The sequence below is a fragment of the Arachis ipaensis genome, chromosome B5 (assembly GCF_059453495.1).
Source record: "Arachis ipaensis isolate K30076 ecotype BB chromosome B5, ASM5945349v1, whole genome shotgun sequence".
NCBI classification, from domain to species: domain Eukaryota; kingdom Viridiplantae; phylum Streptophyta; class Magnoliopsida; order Fabales; family Fabaceae; genus Arachis; species Arachis ipaensis.
The window spans coordinates 64,660,445-64,672,795 of NC_142440.1; the positions used below are offsets into that span (position 1 = coordinate 64,660,445).

Below are 12,351 nucleotides of genomic sequence, written 5' to 3' on the forward strand. Positions count from 1 at the left end.
AGTTATAGGTGTTTCCATAAGGTTCACCTAAGTAATTTACCTCTGCTATTGCAGGGTTCTCAGGATCATAAGCTTCTTCTTCATGAGAAGCCTCTTGAGTACTGTTGGATGCAGCTTGCATTCCATGCAGACTCTGAGAAATCATATTGACTTGCTGAGTCAATATTTTATTCTGAGCCAATATGGCATTCAGAGTATCAACTTCAAGAACTCCCTTCTTCATAGGCGTCCCATTACTCACAGGATTCCTTTCAGAAGTGTACATGAACTGGTTATTAGCAACCATGTCAATGAGTTCTTGAGCTTCTGCAGGCGTTTTCTTTAGGTGAATGGATCCACCTGCAGAAGTATCCAATGACATCTTTGATAACTCAGATAAACCATCATAGAATATATCCAGGATGGTCCATTCTGAAAGCATGTCAGAAGGACACTTCTTGGTCAACTGTTTGTATCTTTCCCAAGCTTCATAGAGGGATTCACCTTCTTTCTGTCTGAAGGTTTGAACATCAGCTCTAAGCTTGCTCAGCTTTTGAGGAGGAAAGTACTTGGCTAAGAAAGCCGTGACCAGCTTATCCCAAGAGTTCAGGCTGTCTTTGGGTTGAGAATCCAACCATAATCTAGCTCTGTCTCTTACAGCAAAAGGGAAAAGCATGAGCCTGTAGACTTCAGGATCTACTCCATTAGTCTTAACAGTATCACATATCTGCAAGAATTCAGTTAAGAACTGAAAAGAATCTTCAGATGGAAGTCCATGAAACTTGCAGTTCTGCTGCATCAGAGAAACTAACTGAGATTTCAGCTCAAAGTTGTTTGCTCCAATGGCAAGAATGGAGATGCTTCTTCCATGTAAATTGGAATTAGGTGCAGTAAAGTCACCGAGCATTCTCCTTGCATTGTTGTTGGGTTCGGCTGCCATTTCCTTTACTTGTTCGAAATTTTCAATCAAGTTGTCTCTAGATTGTTGTAATTTAGCTTCTCTTAATTTTCTCTTCAGAGTCCTTTCAGGTTCTGGATCAGCTTCAACAAGAATGCCTTTTTCTCTGTCCCTGCTCATAAGAACGAGGAGAGAAAAAGAAAAGAAGAGGAATCCTCTATGTCACAGTAAAGAGGATCCTTATTGTTAGTAGAAGAAAAGAAGAAGAAATTCGAACACAGATAGAGGAGGGGGTTCGAATTTGGTGATGATGTGAGGAAGAGATGTTAGTAGATGAATAAATAAATAAAATAAGATGAGAGAGAAGGAGGGAATTTTTGAAAATTAATTTTGAAAAGGAGTTAGTGATTTTTGAAAATAGTTTTTGAAAAAAGTTAGTGATTTTCGAAAATTAAGATTTAAAAGAAATAAAATAATTAATAAATTAAAAAAAGAAATTTTGAAAAAGGGGGAAGATATTTTCGAAAATGAGAGAGAGAGAGAGTTAGTTAGGTAGTTTTGAAAAAGTTAAGAAACAAACAAAAAGTTAGTTAGTTAGTTGAAACAAATTTTGAAAAGATAGGAAGTTAGGAAGTTAGAGAAGATATTTTGAAATCAAATTTTTGAAAAAGATAAGATAAGAAGATATTTTTGAAAAGATATGATAGGAATTAGTTTTGAAAAAGATTTGATTTTTAAAATCTCAATTAATGACTTGATTCATAAGAATTCATAAGATATGATTCTAGAACTTAAAGTTTGAATCTTTCTTAACAAGCAAGTAACAAACTTCAAATTTTTGAATCAAAACATTAATTGATTATGTTATTTTCGAACATTTGTGATAAAAATAAGAAAAAGATTTTTGAAAATTATTTTTAGAATTTTCGAAAATAACTAAGAAATTTGAAAAAGATTTTATTTTTGAAAAAGATTTTGAAAAAGATAAGATTTTTCAAATTGAAAATTTGATTTGACTCATAAGAAACAACTTGATTTTTAAAAATTTTTGAAAAAGTCAACTCAATTTTCGAATTTGATGAGAGAAAAAGGGAAAGATATTTTTTTTTTATTTTTGAAATTTTTATGAAAAACATGAAAATTATGCAATGCATGAAATTTTTAGATCAAAACAATGAATGCATGCAAGAATGCTATGAATGTCAAGATGAACACCAAGAACACTATGAAGATCATGATGAACATCAAGAACACATTTTTGAAAAATTTTTAATGCAAAGAAAACATGCAAGACACCAAACTTAGAATTCTTTAATGCTTAGACACTAAGAATTCAAGAATGCATATGATAAACATGAAAAGACACAAAACAAAAAATCATCAAGATCAAACAAGAAGACTTACCAAGAACAACTTGAAGATCATGAAGAACACCATGAATGCATGAAATTTTCGAAAAATGCAAGATGCACATGCAAGTGATACCAAACTTATGATATGACTCAAGACTCAAACAAGAAACAGAAAATATTTTTGATTTTTATGATTTTCTAATTTTTTTTTTTTGGATTTTTTTCGAAAATTTATTGAAAAGGGAAAATAAGGATTCCAAAATTTTTAATATGAACTCCAGGAATCTTTGCATTCTTAGTCTAAAGCTTCAGTCCAGGAATTAGACATGGCTCACTAGCCAGCCAAGCTTTCAAAGAAAGCTCCAGTCCAAAACACTAGACATGGCCAATGGCCAGCCAAGCTTCAGCATTTGACACGAGAGTATATTGCTCTTGATAACAAATTGCAAGCCTCAGTCCAAATAAATTTAGACATGGCTTTACAGCCAGCCAGGCTTCACATGCTTCATGAAACACTAGAATTCATTCTTAAAAATTTTGAATAAAATTTTTGAAAACATTTTTATTTTTTTTTTTTTTCGAAAACAGATGAGAAAATTTTAGAAATATTTTTAAAAATATTTTTTTTTTGAAAACAAAACGAAAAGAAAATTACCTAATCTGAGCAACAAGATGAGCCGTCAGTTGTCCAAACTCGAACAATCCCCGGCAACGGCGCCAAAAACTTGGTGCACGAAATTGTGATGTCCAGGCTCGAACAATCCCTGGCAACGTGAGCAACTTGGTGCGCGTAATCGTGATTACACACTCATAATTTGTCACAACTTCGATACAACTAACCAGCAAGTGCACTGGGTCGTCCAAGTAATACCTTACGTGAGTAAGGGTCGAATCCCACGGAGATTGTTGGTATGAAGCAAGCTATGGTCACCTTGTAAATCTCAGTCAGGCAGATATAAAGTGATGAAGATGTTTTCGAATAATAAATAATAGAATAGGGATAGAGATACTTATGTAAATCATTGGTAGGAATTTCAGATAAGCGAATGGAGATGCTTCTCGTTCCTCTGAACCTCTGCTTTCCTACTATCTTCATCCAATCAGTCTCATTCCTTTCCATGGCTGGCTTTATGTGATACATCACCACTGTCAATGGCTACTTTCGGTCATCTCACGGGAAAATGATCCAATGCCCTGTCACGGCACGGCTAATCGTCTGGAGGCATCACCCTTGTCAATGGCTTCATCTTATCCTCTCAGTGAATAATATGCTCACGCACCCTGTCACGGCACGGCTATTCATCTGTCGGTTCTCGATCATGCTGGAATAGGATTTACTATCCTTTTGCGTCTGTCACTAACGCCCTGCAATCGCGAGTTAGGAGCTCGTCACAGTCATTCAATCATTGAATCCTACTCGGAATACCACAGACAAGGTTTAGACTTTCCGGATTCTCTTGAATGCCGCCATCATTCTAGCTTACGCCACGAAGATTCTGGTTAGGAGATCTAAGAGATACTCATTCTAGCTTATTTCATGTAGAACAGAAGTGTTTGTCAGGCACGCGTTCATAAGGGAGAAGGATGATGAGCGTCACACATAATCATCACCTTCATCACGTTCTTGGGTGCGAATGGATATCTTAGAAGCGAAATAAGAAGAATTGAATAGAAAACAGTAGTACTTTGCATTAATCTTTGAGGAACAGCAGAGCTCCACACCTTAATCTATGGAGTGTAGAAACTCTACCGTAAAAAATACATAAGTGAAGGTCCAGGCATGGCTGAGATGGCCAGCCCCCTAAAACGTGATCAATAGTCTCCTAAGATGAACAATGGATTAAAACTGAGACCAAAGATTCCTAATACAATAGTAAAAGGTCCTATTTATAATAAACTAGTCACTAGGGTTTACATGAGTAAGTAATTGATGCATAAATCCACTTCCGGGGCCCACTTGGTGTGTGTTTCGGCTGAGCTTAAGTGTAGCACGTGCAGAGGCCATTTGTGGAGTTGAACGCCAGTTTCTGTGCCAGTTTGGGCGTTCAACTCTGGTTTTGGATCCTTTTCTGGCGCTGGACGCCAGATTTGGGCAGAAGGCTGGCGTTGAACGCCAGTTTATGTCATCTATTCTTGGCCAAAGTATGGACTATTATATATTGATGGAAAGCCCTGGATGTCTACTTTCCAACACAATTAAAAGCGCGCCATTTCGAGTTCTGTAGCTCCAGAAAATCCACTTTGAGTGCAGGGAGGTCAGAATCCAACAGCATCAGCAGTCCTTCTTCAACCTCTGAATCTGATTTTTGCTCAAGTCCCTCAATTTCAGCCAGAAAATACCTGAAATCACAGAAAAACACAAAAACTCATAGTAAAGTCCATAAATGTGAATTTAACATAAAAACTAATGAAAACATCCCTAAAAGTAACTAGATCCTACTAAAAACATACTAAAAACAATGTCAAAAATCGTATAAATTATCCGATCATCACTAGCGTCAGGGGAACTATAGGATACTATATATCAAATCGAAGCCCCAGACATTAGCTTTCCAATGCAACTGGAACCGCGTCATTTGGACCTCTGTAGCTAAAGTTATAGCCGTTTGAGTGCGAAGAGGTCAGGCTGGACAGCTTAGCAATTTCTCCAACTTCTTGTATTCCTTCCACTTTTGCATGCTTCCTTTCCATCCTCCAAGCCATTCATGCCTTATAATATCTGAAAACACTTAACACACATATCAAGGCATCTAATGGTAATAAGAGAGGATTAATAATAAGCAAATATAAGTCCAAAGAAGCATGTTTTCAATTAAAGCACATAATTAGGAAGGAAATATAAAACCATGCAAATAGTATGAATAAGTGGGTAAAGAGTAGATAAAAACCACCCAATTGAGTACAAGATAAACCATAAAATAGTGGTTTATCAACCTCCCCACACTTAAACACTAGCATGTCCTCATGCTAAGCTCAAGAGAAGCTATAAAGATGAAGAGGAATGGTATGAAATGCAACCTATGAATGCAACTACATGCTAAATGCTTTGACTTACTTGGTTAAGAGTAAATAATTTCTCCAAGAGAAATACAAACCAATTTCCACTAATTCAAATCATACAATAAAAAGCAAGTGAACTTGTAAGAAGACAGCTCATGAAAGCAGGGAACATAGAATTTAAGCGTTGAACCCTCACTGGAAGTGTATATCACTCTAATCTCTCAAGTGTATAGGGTTATTCACTCTACTCTTCTCTAGTCATGCTTTCTAAACCTTGTTCTTCATCTAACCAATCAACAAAAATTTAATGTACCAATGCAAACATCATGAGGTCTTTTCAAGGTTGTAATGGGGCTGAGGTAAAGGTAAGGATATATGTATGGCCAAGTGAGCTATAATATGAATCTTCAATTAACCTAAGCTCTCATCTAATATACATATACTCTTTATACTTTTAAATTCATGCCTAGCTACCCATAATTCCCACTTTTGTATAATTCCCAAACTTATGTACCAAATTTTCTTTAATTTTTATCACATGTGCATTGATCTTTTATTAACTTAACATTGGGGTAATTTTGTCCCCTTATTTATTTATTTATATTATATTATATTATATTATATATATATATATATATATATATATATATTTCTCTCTTCTTTTTTTTTTGTAGAGAAATAAACATAACTTATCAATGCACATGGATTTTTCTATTATTTTTCTATTTTGGTTTTTCATGAGTAGGTTCCCAAATTCCTAATATTCAAATAAATTAGAAACATGTTATATTCCCTTATCAACCCATGTTCCCAAAATTTCCCCACACTTATTTGCTACACAATCTCTATCTTAAGCTAACCAAAGATTCAATTGGGATAATTAATTTGTTTTCCGCTTAGGGCTAGTGATGTGGTTATAGAACAGAAGGGGATTAAAAGCTCAAGGGGGCTAACAAGGGTGGTGTAAAAGGTAGGTTAATTTTGGGATAAGTGAGCTAAAATCAAACAATGGCCTCAATCATATGCAAGCATGAAAATACACTAAATAATGGACATATAGATTGGAACAAAATATAGATTACAATCATAGAGAAGGAAACACACAGGAATAAAAATTTATGGTTAAATAATGTAACCATGTAAATAAGCTCAAAGTCTCACAGGTTGTGTGTTCTTTGGCTTAAAAACCATGTTCCAAATACAACTTCAAACAAGTTTTAACATAAAAATTTTCATTTTAAATTAGTGAAAATTTTCAAAAATAGGGTCCTAAAAAGAATTTTATTACTTTAACCAAGTAGTAACTAAATGCACAAAATCAAATAAACATGCAATCAAATATGCAGATGCAACAATGAACAAATTAACATTGGTGTTAAAATAGGAAATAACTAACCCATGGAGATCGGTATCGACCTCCCCACACTTAAAGATTGCACCGTCCTCGGTGCATGCTAAGATGTGCAAGTGGATGGGGGTTGTGGTTCCTCAGCTGGGGCTCTTTTTGTTCCTTTCCTTGCTATTGATTTGGGAATGGCTTTCTCTTTTCCTTTCTTGGTGGCCATCCTGAAAAAGGGAAGAGAAAGTAAATTAAATTCAAAGAGATATATATAGCAAGGAGGACAACGGAAAAGGTGGTGATGGATGCACATTAAGATATAACTGACATTATCACAAGCTCGCGAGTACATGTGAAAAGCCAACAATGGGAAATAGCTAGTGCATGTAAAAACAAGTGAATGCAAGGTGTTTATTGGCATGCCGGCAAAGGGCATGAGTAGCATAGACCAAGCAATACTTTGTAACAAACCATCACGTTTGTATTGACAATTAATTTCAATTAATACAATAGTAAAGGGAGTTTATGAAAAGCAAGCATTCAGAGTAGTAGGATAAAAGATACTGAAAAGCAGTGCACAATGCCATACGGGCGTTTTCACAAACACATAGCATGCATGTTAAATAATCTAGTGAAAATAATAAATTGAACATGCAAGCAACCCTTTAAAAATAAATATATATAATTGTCAAATAATTCCTCTAATAATCCACAAGTAAAATATAGAAATAATGACCCAAATAAATTTCTAACACCAATGAAAATAATGCAATGAATGAAAGTATGTAAATAAACTAAAATAAAATAAAAAGAAAAATAAGAGAGATGAGAAGGGAAAGAAGATAAGAAAGGAAGAAGAAAGAAATAAGAAAAGATAAGAAAAATAAGGATTAGAGAAGAAAAGATAAGAAATTTGGCTGATCTGGATAATCTGTGTGCCGCTTGTGACGCGGACGCGTGAGTGACGCAGACGCGTGGCCTGTTTTGTGCGCTTGGCGCGAGTGCAGCCTTGTGGTCGCGCAACTCTCTGTTCGAAACTCTTTTTTCCAAAATTCTGGGTGACGCGATCGCGTGGGTCATGCGATCGCGTGAGTGGCCATCATGGGGATATGACGCGGACGCGTGAGGCACGCGTTCGCGTGGTGAGGCTTGGGCTACCAGCACGATTCCAGCCCAACTCCAACTCAACTTTCGGCCATGCACCTGGTTGACGTCGATTTTCAGGTCACGCGGCCGCGTGGGGGACGCGGTCGCGTGGGAGGCCAAAGTTCCCATGTGACGCGGACGCGTCGGTGATGCGGTCGCGTGGGACGAATTGTGCCACTGGCACGCCTCCAGCCTTGCTCCAGCGTGACTCTCTATTCGTTTTTATTTTCTCTTCTCTCCTTGCGACGCGGACGCGTCGCTGATGCGGTCGCGTCGCGTGCTCGCTTTTTTTTTTTATAATCTGAAAAATGCAGAATGTAATGTTAATATGAATATGATGCAAAACTCCAGGTTCAATATAACAAAATAAAATAAAATTCAAAAACAAATAAAACTAAATAAAAATGAAAAAGGACGATCATACCATGGTGGGTTGTCTCCCACCTAGCACTTTTAGTTAAAGTCCTTAAGTTGGACATTTGATGAGCTTCCTATTATGGTGGCTTATGCTTGAACTCATCCAGGAATCTCCACCAGTGTTTGTGATTCCAGTAACCTCCGGAGTCCTAAACTAAGCATGTAAAGCCCTTAAGCAGCTTCAAAAAGATTCTTAGGCTCCCGGGGTGTTAGATGTCAGAACAGATTCCAGGATCCCAAACCTTGCTTTTACACCCATTTTTGTCGGGATCTGTATTTTTCCAGCCGGGTGATAAGTAATTTGAATTCTCACTGCAGCTACCAGACAGCTTCCTAGACCCATTCAATTGAGCTCTACACCAACCTTTGCGTTTAAACTTAAAGCTTCCAACCATAATGAACCTTGCAGGACAATTCTTACCACTGGCCATCTTCCTCTTACTCTTAATGTCACAAAGAGCTCTAAGTTGACCATCCGTCTCCAGTAGCCCATATTCAAGTGGGATTAGAAAGCTATGGGATATGAATTTTACCCAGTTGAATGTTGTGAAGGATGATGGCAACTTAGGGGGAGGTATTTTTAATGAAATTGCAAGTTCCACTCCCTTGTGCTCTTCTCTGATAATTACCACCTCTTTGCAAGCTTCTTCAATTTCAACCTCTTCCTCTTGGCAGCTCTCTTCCAATTTAATCTCCTCTTCATTGCTTTCCAAGGGCATGGGAGGTTGTGCTTCTTCTTCTTGAATCTCCATCTCTTGATCAACCTCTTCCAAGTCTTCAACTATGATATGCTTTGGAGGTTGTACACCTTCCTCAGCATCAATTACAACCGCCTTGGAAGGAGGTTCTATGACTGGACTTTCCCATGGAGGTTCTGCATCTCCTAAGTCTTCAACCACTTCTTCTTCTTCTTGAACAATGACAGCTTCTTCTACTTGTTCTAGTACGAATTCATTCTCTGTCTTGTCCACTGGGGTTTCTGGTATCTCCTTCATGCTATGCTCTTCACTAGACTGTCCATATGGGGCTGTGGCTGATCCTTGTGTATTTAAGCGTCTAGAAGCCCATTGAATTAATACTTGCCCCAGTTGTTGAACGGTTGCCTGAAATTTAATTACTGTTTCCCTTAGGCGATTCTCTGCTTCTCGGGTTGCCGGACTTGGACATGATACAAAAGAAAGTGGTGGTGGTTGGGAGTGATTGGATTGGAATTGGGGTGGTTCTATATATGGTTCATATGGCTCATAAGGTGGTTGGTATGGTGGTTGAGGGTTAGGGTCATATGGAGGTGAATGGCGGAAAAAGGCTTGTGAGTATGGTGGTCCAAAGTTGTGTTGAGGAAAGGGTTCATAGGCATATGGTGGTGGTTGTTGATAGTCCATTGGAGGTGGTTGTTGCCATGAGGGTTGACCAAATCCTTGTGGCTCCTCCTATCTTTGATTGTTCTAACCTTGATGCCTGTTCTCATTGTAATTTCTTCTTCCTGCAACATTATTGTAACCAGACTCATAGCCAAAGGGGTGAGAGTTCATAGTAGCAAATAAAAAATTAAAAACAAAAATAAAAATAAATTTAAATTAAAAGGTTATTTAAATTTTGAATTTGAAAATTAAATTTTGAAATTTGAATTTTGAAATTTTGAAATTTGAATTTTAAATTTTTGAAATTTGAAATTTGAAATTTGAAAATTTTTAAATTTAAATTTTGAAAATTTTTAAATTTGAATTTTGAAAATTGATTTTTGAAATAAGATAAGATAAGATAAAAATTTTAAAAAATAAAAATCTGAAATTTTTTTTTTCCGAAAAAAATTAATTAAAAATATTTTTGAATTTAATGAGGAAAGAGAAAAACAATAAAGTGACACCAAATTTCAAATTTTTAGATCAAAACGAAGAAAACAACTAAGAACAGCTTGAAGGTCAAGATGAACGTGAAGAACAACTCGAAGATCAAGATGAACACTAAGAACAAATTTTTGAAAAATTTTGTAATAACTAAATAAAAACCAATTACCTCTTAATTTATGAAAAAGCAAAAATAAAAATAAATAAAAATAAATAAACAAGCAAAAATAAAAAAAATTTACAATAACCAATAATAAGGCACACATTTGCAATTCCCCGGCAACGGTGCCATTTTGACGTTAGCATTTTTGCCAGTAAAGAATGTCATAAAAACAGTCGCGTTGTAGATATAGTCTCTAAACCGACAGAAATCCCTTCGTACAAACGTTTTGGTTGTCACAAGTAACAAACCCCTTTAAAATTGATAACCGAGTATTTAAACCTCGGGTCGTCTTCTCAAGGAATTGCAGGGAGGTGTTCTTATTATTGATTATGAAAAAGTGTGTTTTTGGGGAATGTTGAGTTTGGGCAATGGGCACAGATATATTTAAATGACAAGTAAAATATATAAATAACTGTAAACTAAACTCTTGGCAAGGTAAGAGAAATTGGAAGTCCAGACCAAGTTATCCTTATCAATGATAACGAAAATTGAATCTTAATTCCACTTAGTCAACCTTTACTAAAGTAAAGGAAAGTCAAGGGACTAATTAGTTTGATCTTCGAATCTTATTTATTTCCTAAGAAAAGATTGGGATTATTGAAGTTCAGTTCAATTGGCAAGATAACAATTAACAATTATGCTGTTGAGTTGGATAACTCCTGAGTTACTGATTTCTTAACCAAAACCAAAAGGGAAAAAGTAAATCTACTGGAATAAAAATGCCTTCAGATGTAAAGCAACAATAACAGCAATCATAAATTGAAATACCTCAAATAACATTAATTAAGAAAATTATATATAACATGGAAGAGTTGATAAATTAAATAAAAATAAAGAACCTGGGATTGAGAGTCACTCCTAAAATTAAAAGAAGTCCTAAATCCTAATCCTAAGAGAGAGGAGAGAACCTCTCTCTCTAAAAACTACATCTACTCCTAAAATTGTGAATATGAGAGCCTCCCTGTGAATGGATGCAGTCCCCCACTTTATAGCCTCTAATCTGTGTTTTCTGGGCCGCAAACTGGGTCAGAAACAGTCCAGAATTTGCTGGTTTCGAATTTTGCTACGCTGGATTTCCGTTACTGCGACGCGGCCGCATAGATCACGCGGTCACGTCATCTAGAGTCAGAGGAACTATAGCATATTAAATATAAAATCGAAGCCCCGGACGTTAGCTTTCCAACGCAACTGAAACCGCGTCATTTGGACCTCTGTAGCTAAAGTTATAGCCGTTTGAGTGCGAAGAGGTCAGGCTGGACAGCTTAGCAATTTCTCCAACTTCTTGTATTCCTTCCACTTTTGCATGCTTCCTTTCCATCCTCCAAGCCATTCCTGCCTTATAATATTTGAAAACACTTAACACACATATCAAGGCATCTAATGGTAATAAGAGAGGATTAATAATAAGCAAATATAAGTCCAAAGAAGCATGTTTTCAATCAAAGCACATAATTTGGAAGGAAATATAAAACCATGCAAATAGTATGAATAAGTGGGTAAAGAGTAGATAAAAACCACTCAATTGAGTACAAGATAAACCATAAAATAGTGGTTTATCAGCCATCCATGGGTTCTAACTTATACCACGAAGACACTAATAACTCGGACTCGGTCCCCTGTATTGGATATCCAAGAGATATCCATTCAATCTAATATAGAGCGGAAGTGGTTGTCAGGCACGCGTTCATAAGTTGAGAATGATGATGACTGTCACAATCATCACATCCATCATATTGAAGTGCGAATGAATATCTTAGAAGCGAAATAAGTTGAATTGAATAGAAAAACAGTAGTACTTTGCATTAATCTTTGAGGAACAGAAGAGCTCCACACCTTAATCTATGGTGTGTAGAAACTCTACCGTTGAAAATACATAAGTGATAAGGTCCAGGCATGGCCGAATGGCTAGCCCCCAAACGTGATCTAAAGATGAAACTAAAGATGTAAATACAATAGTAAAAAGTCCTATTTATACTAAACTAGTTACTAGGGTTTACAGAAATGAGTAAACGATGCAGAAATCCACTTCCGGGGCCCATTTGGTGTGTGCTTGGGCTGAGCTTGAATTTTACACGTGGAGAGGTCATTCTTGGAGTTGAATGCCAGTTTGTAACGTGTTTTTGGCGTTGAACTCCACTTTGCAACTTGTTTCTGGCGCTGAATGCCAGACTGCAACATAGAACTGGCGTTCAATGCCAATTTGCGTCATC

At 36.4% G+C, this 12,351-nt stretch overlaps 1 non-coding gene across 1 annotated transcript; it reads left to right on the forward strand.

Moving 5' to 3' along the window:
• The first annotated feature begins 415 nt into the window (after positions 1 to 415).
• Positions 416 to 523, forward strand: LOC148564457 (small nucleolar RNA R71). The gene has a single exon (XR_015884509.1). It is a non-coding gene; the product is annotated as a small nucleolar RNA R71 (small nucleolar RNA).
• Positions 524 to 12,351: the final 11,828 nt, after the last annotated feature.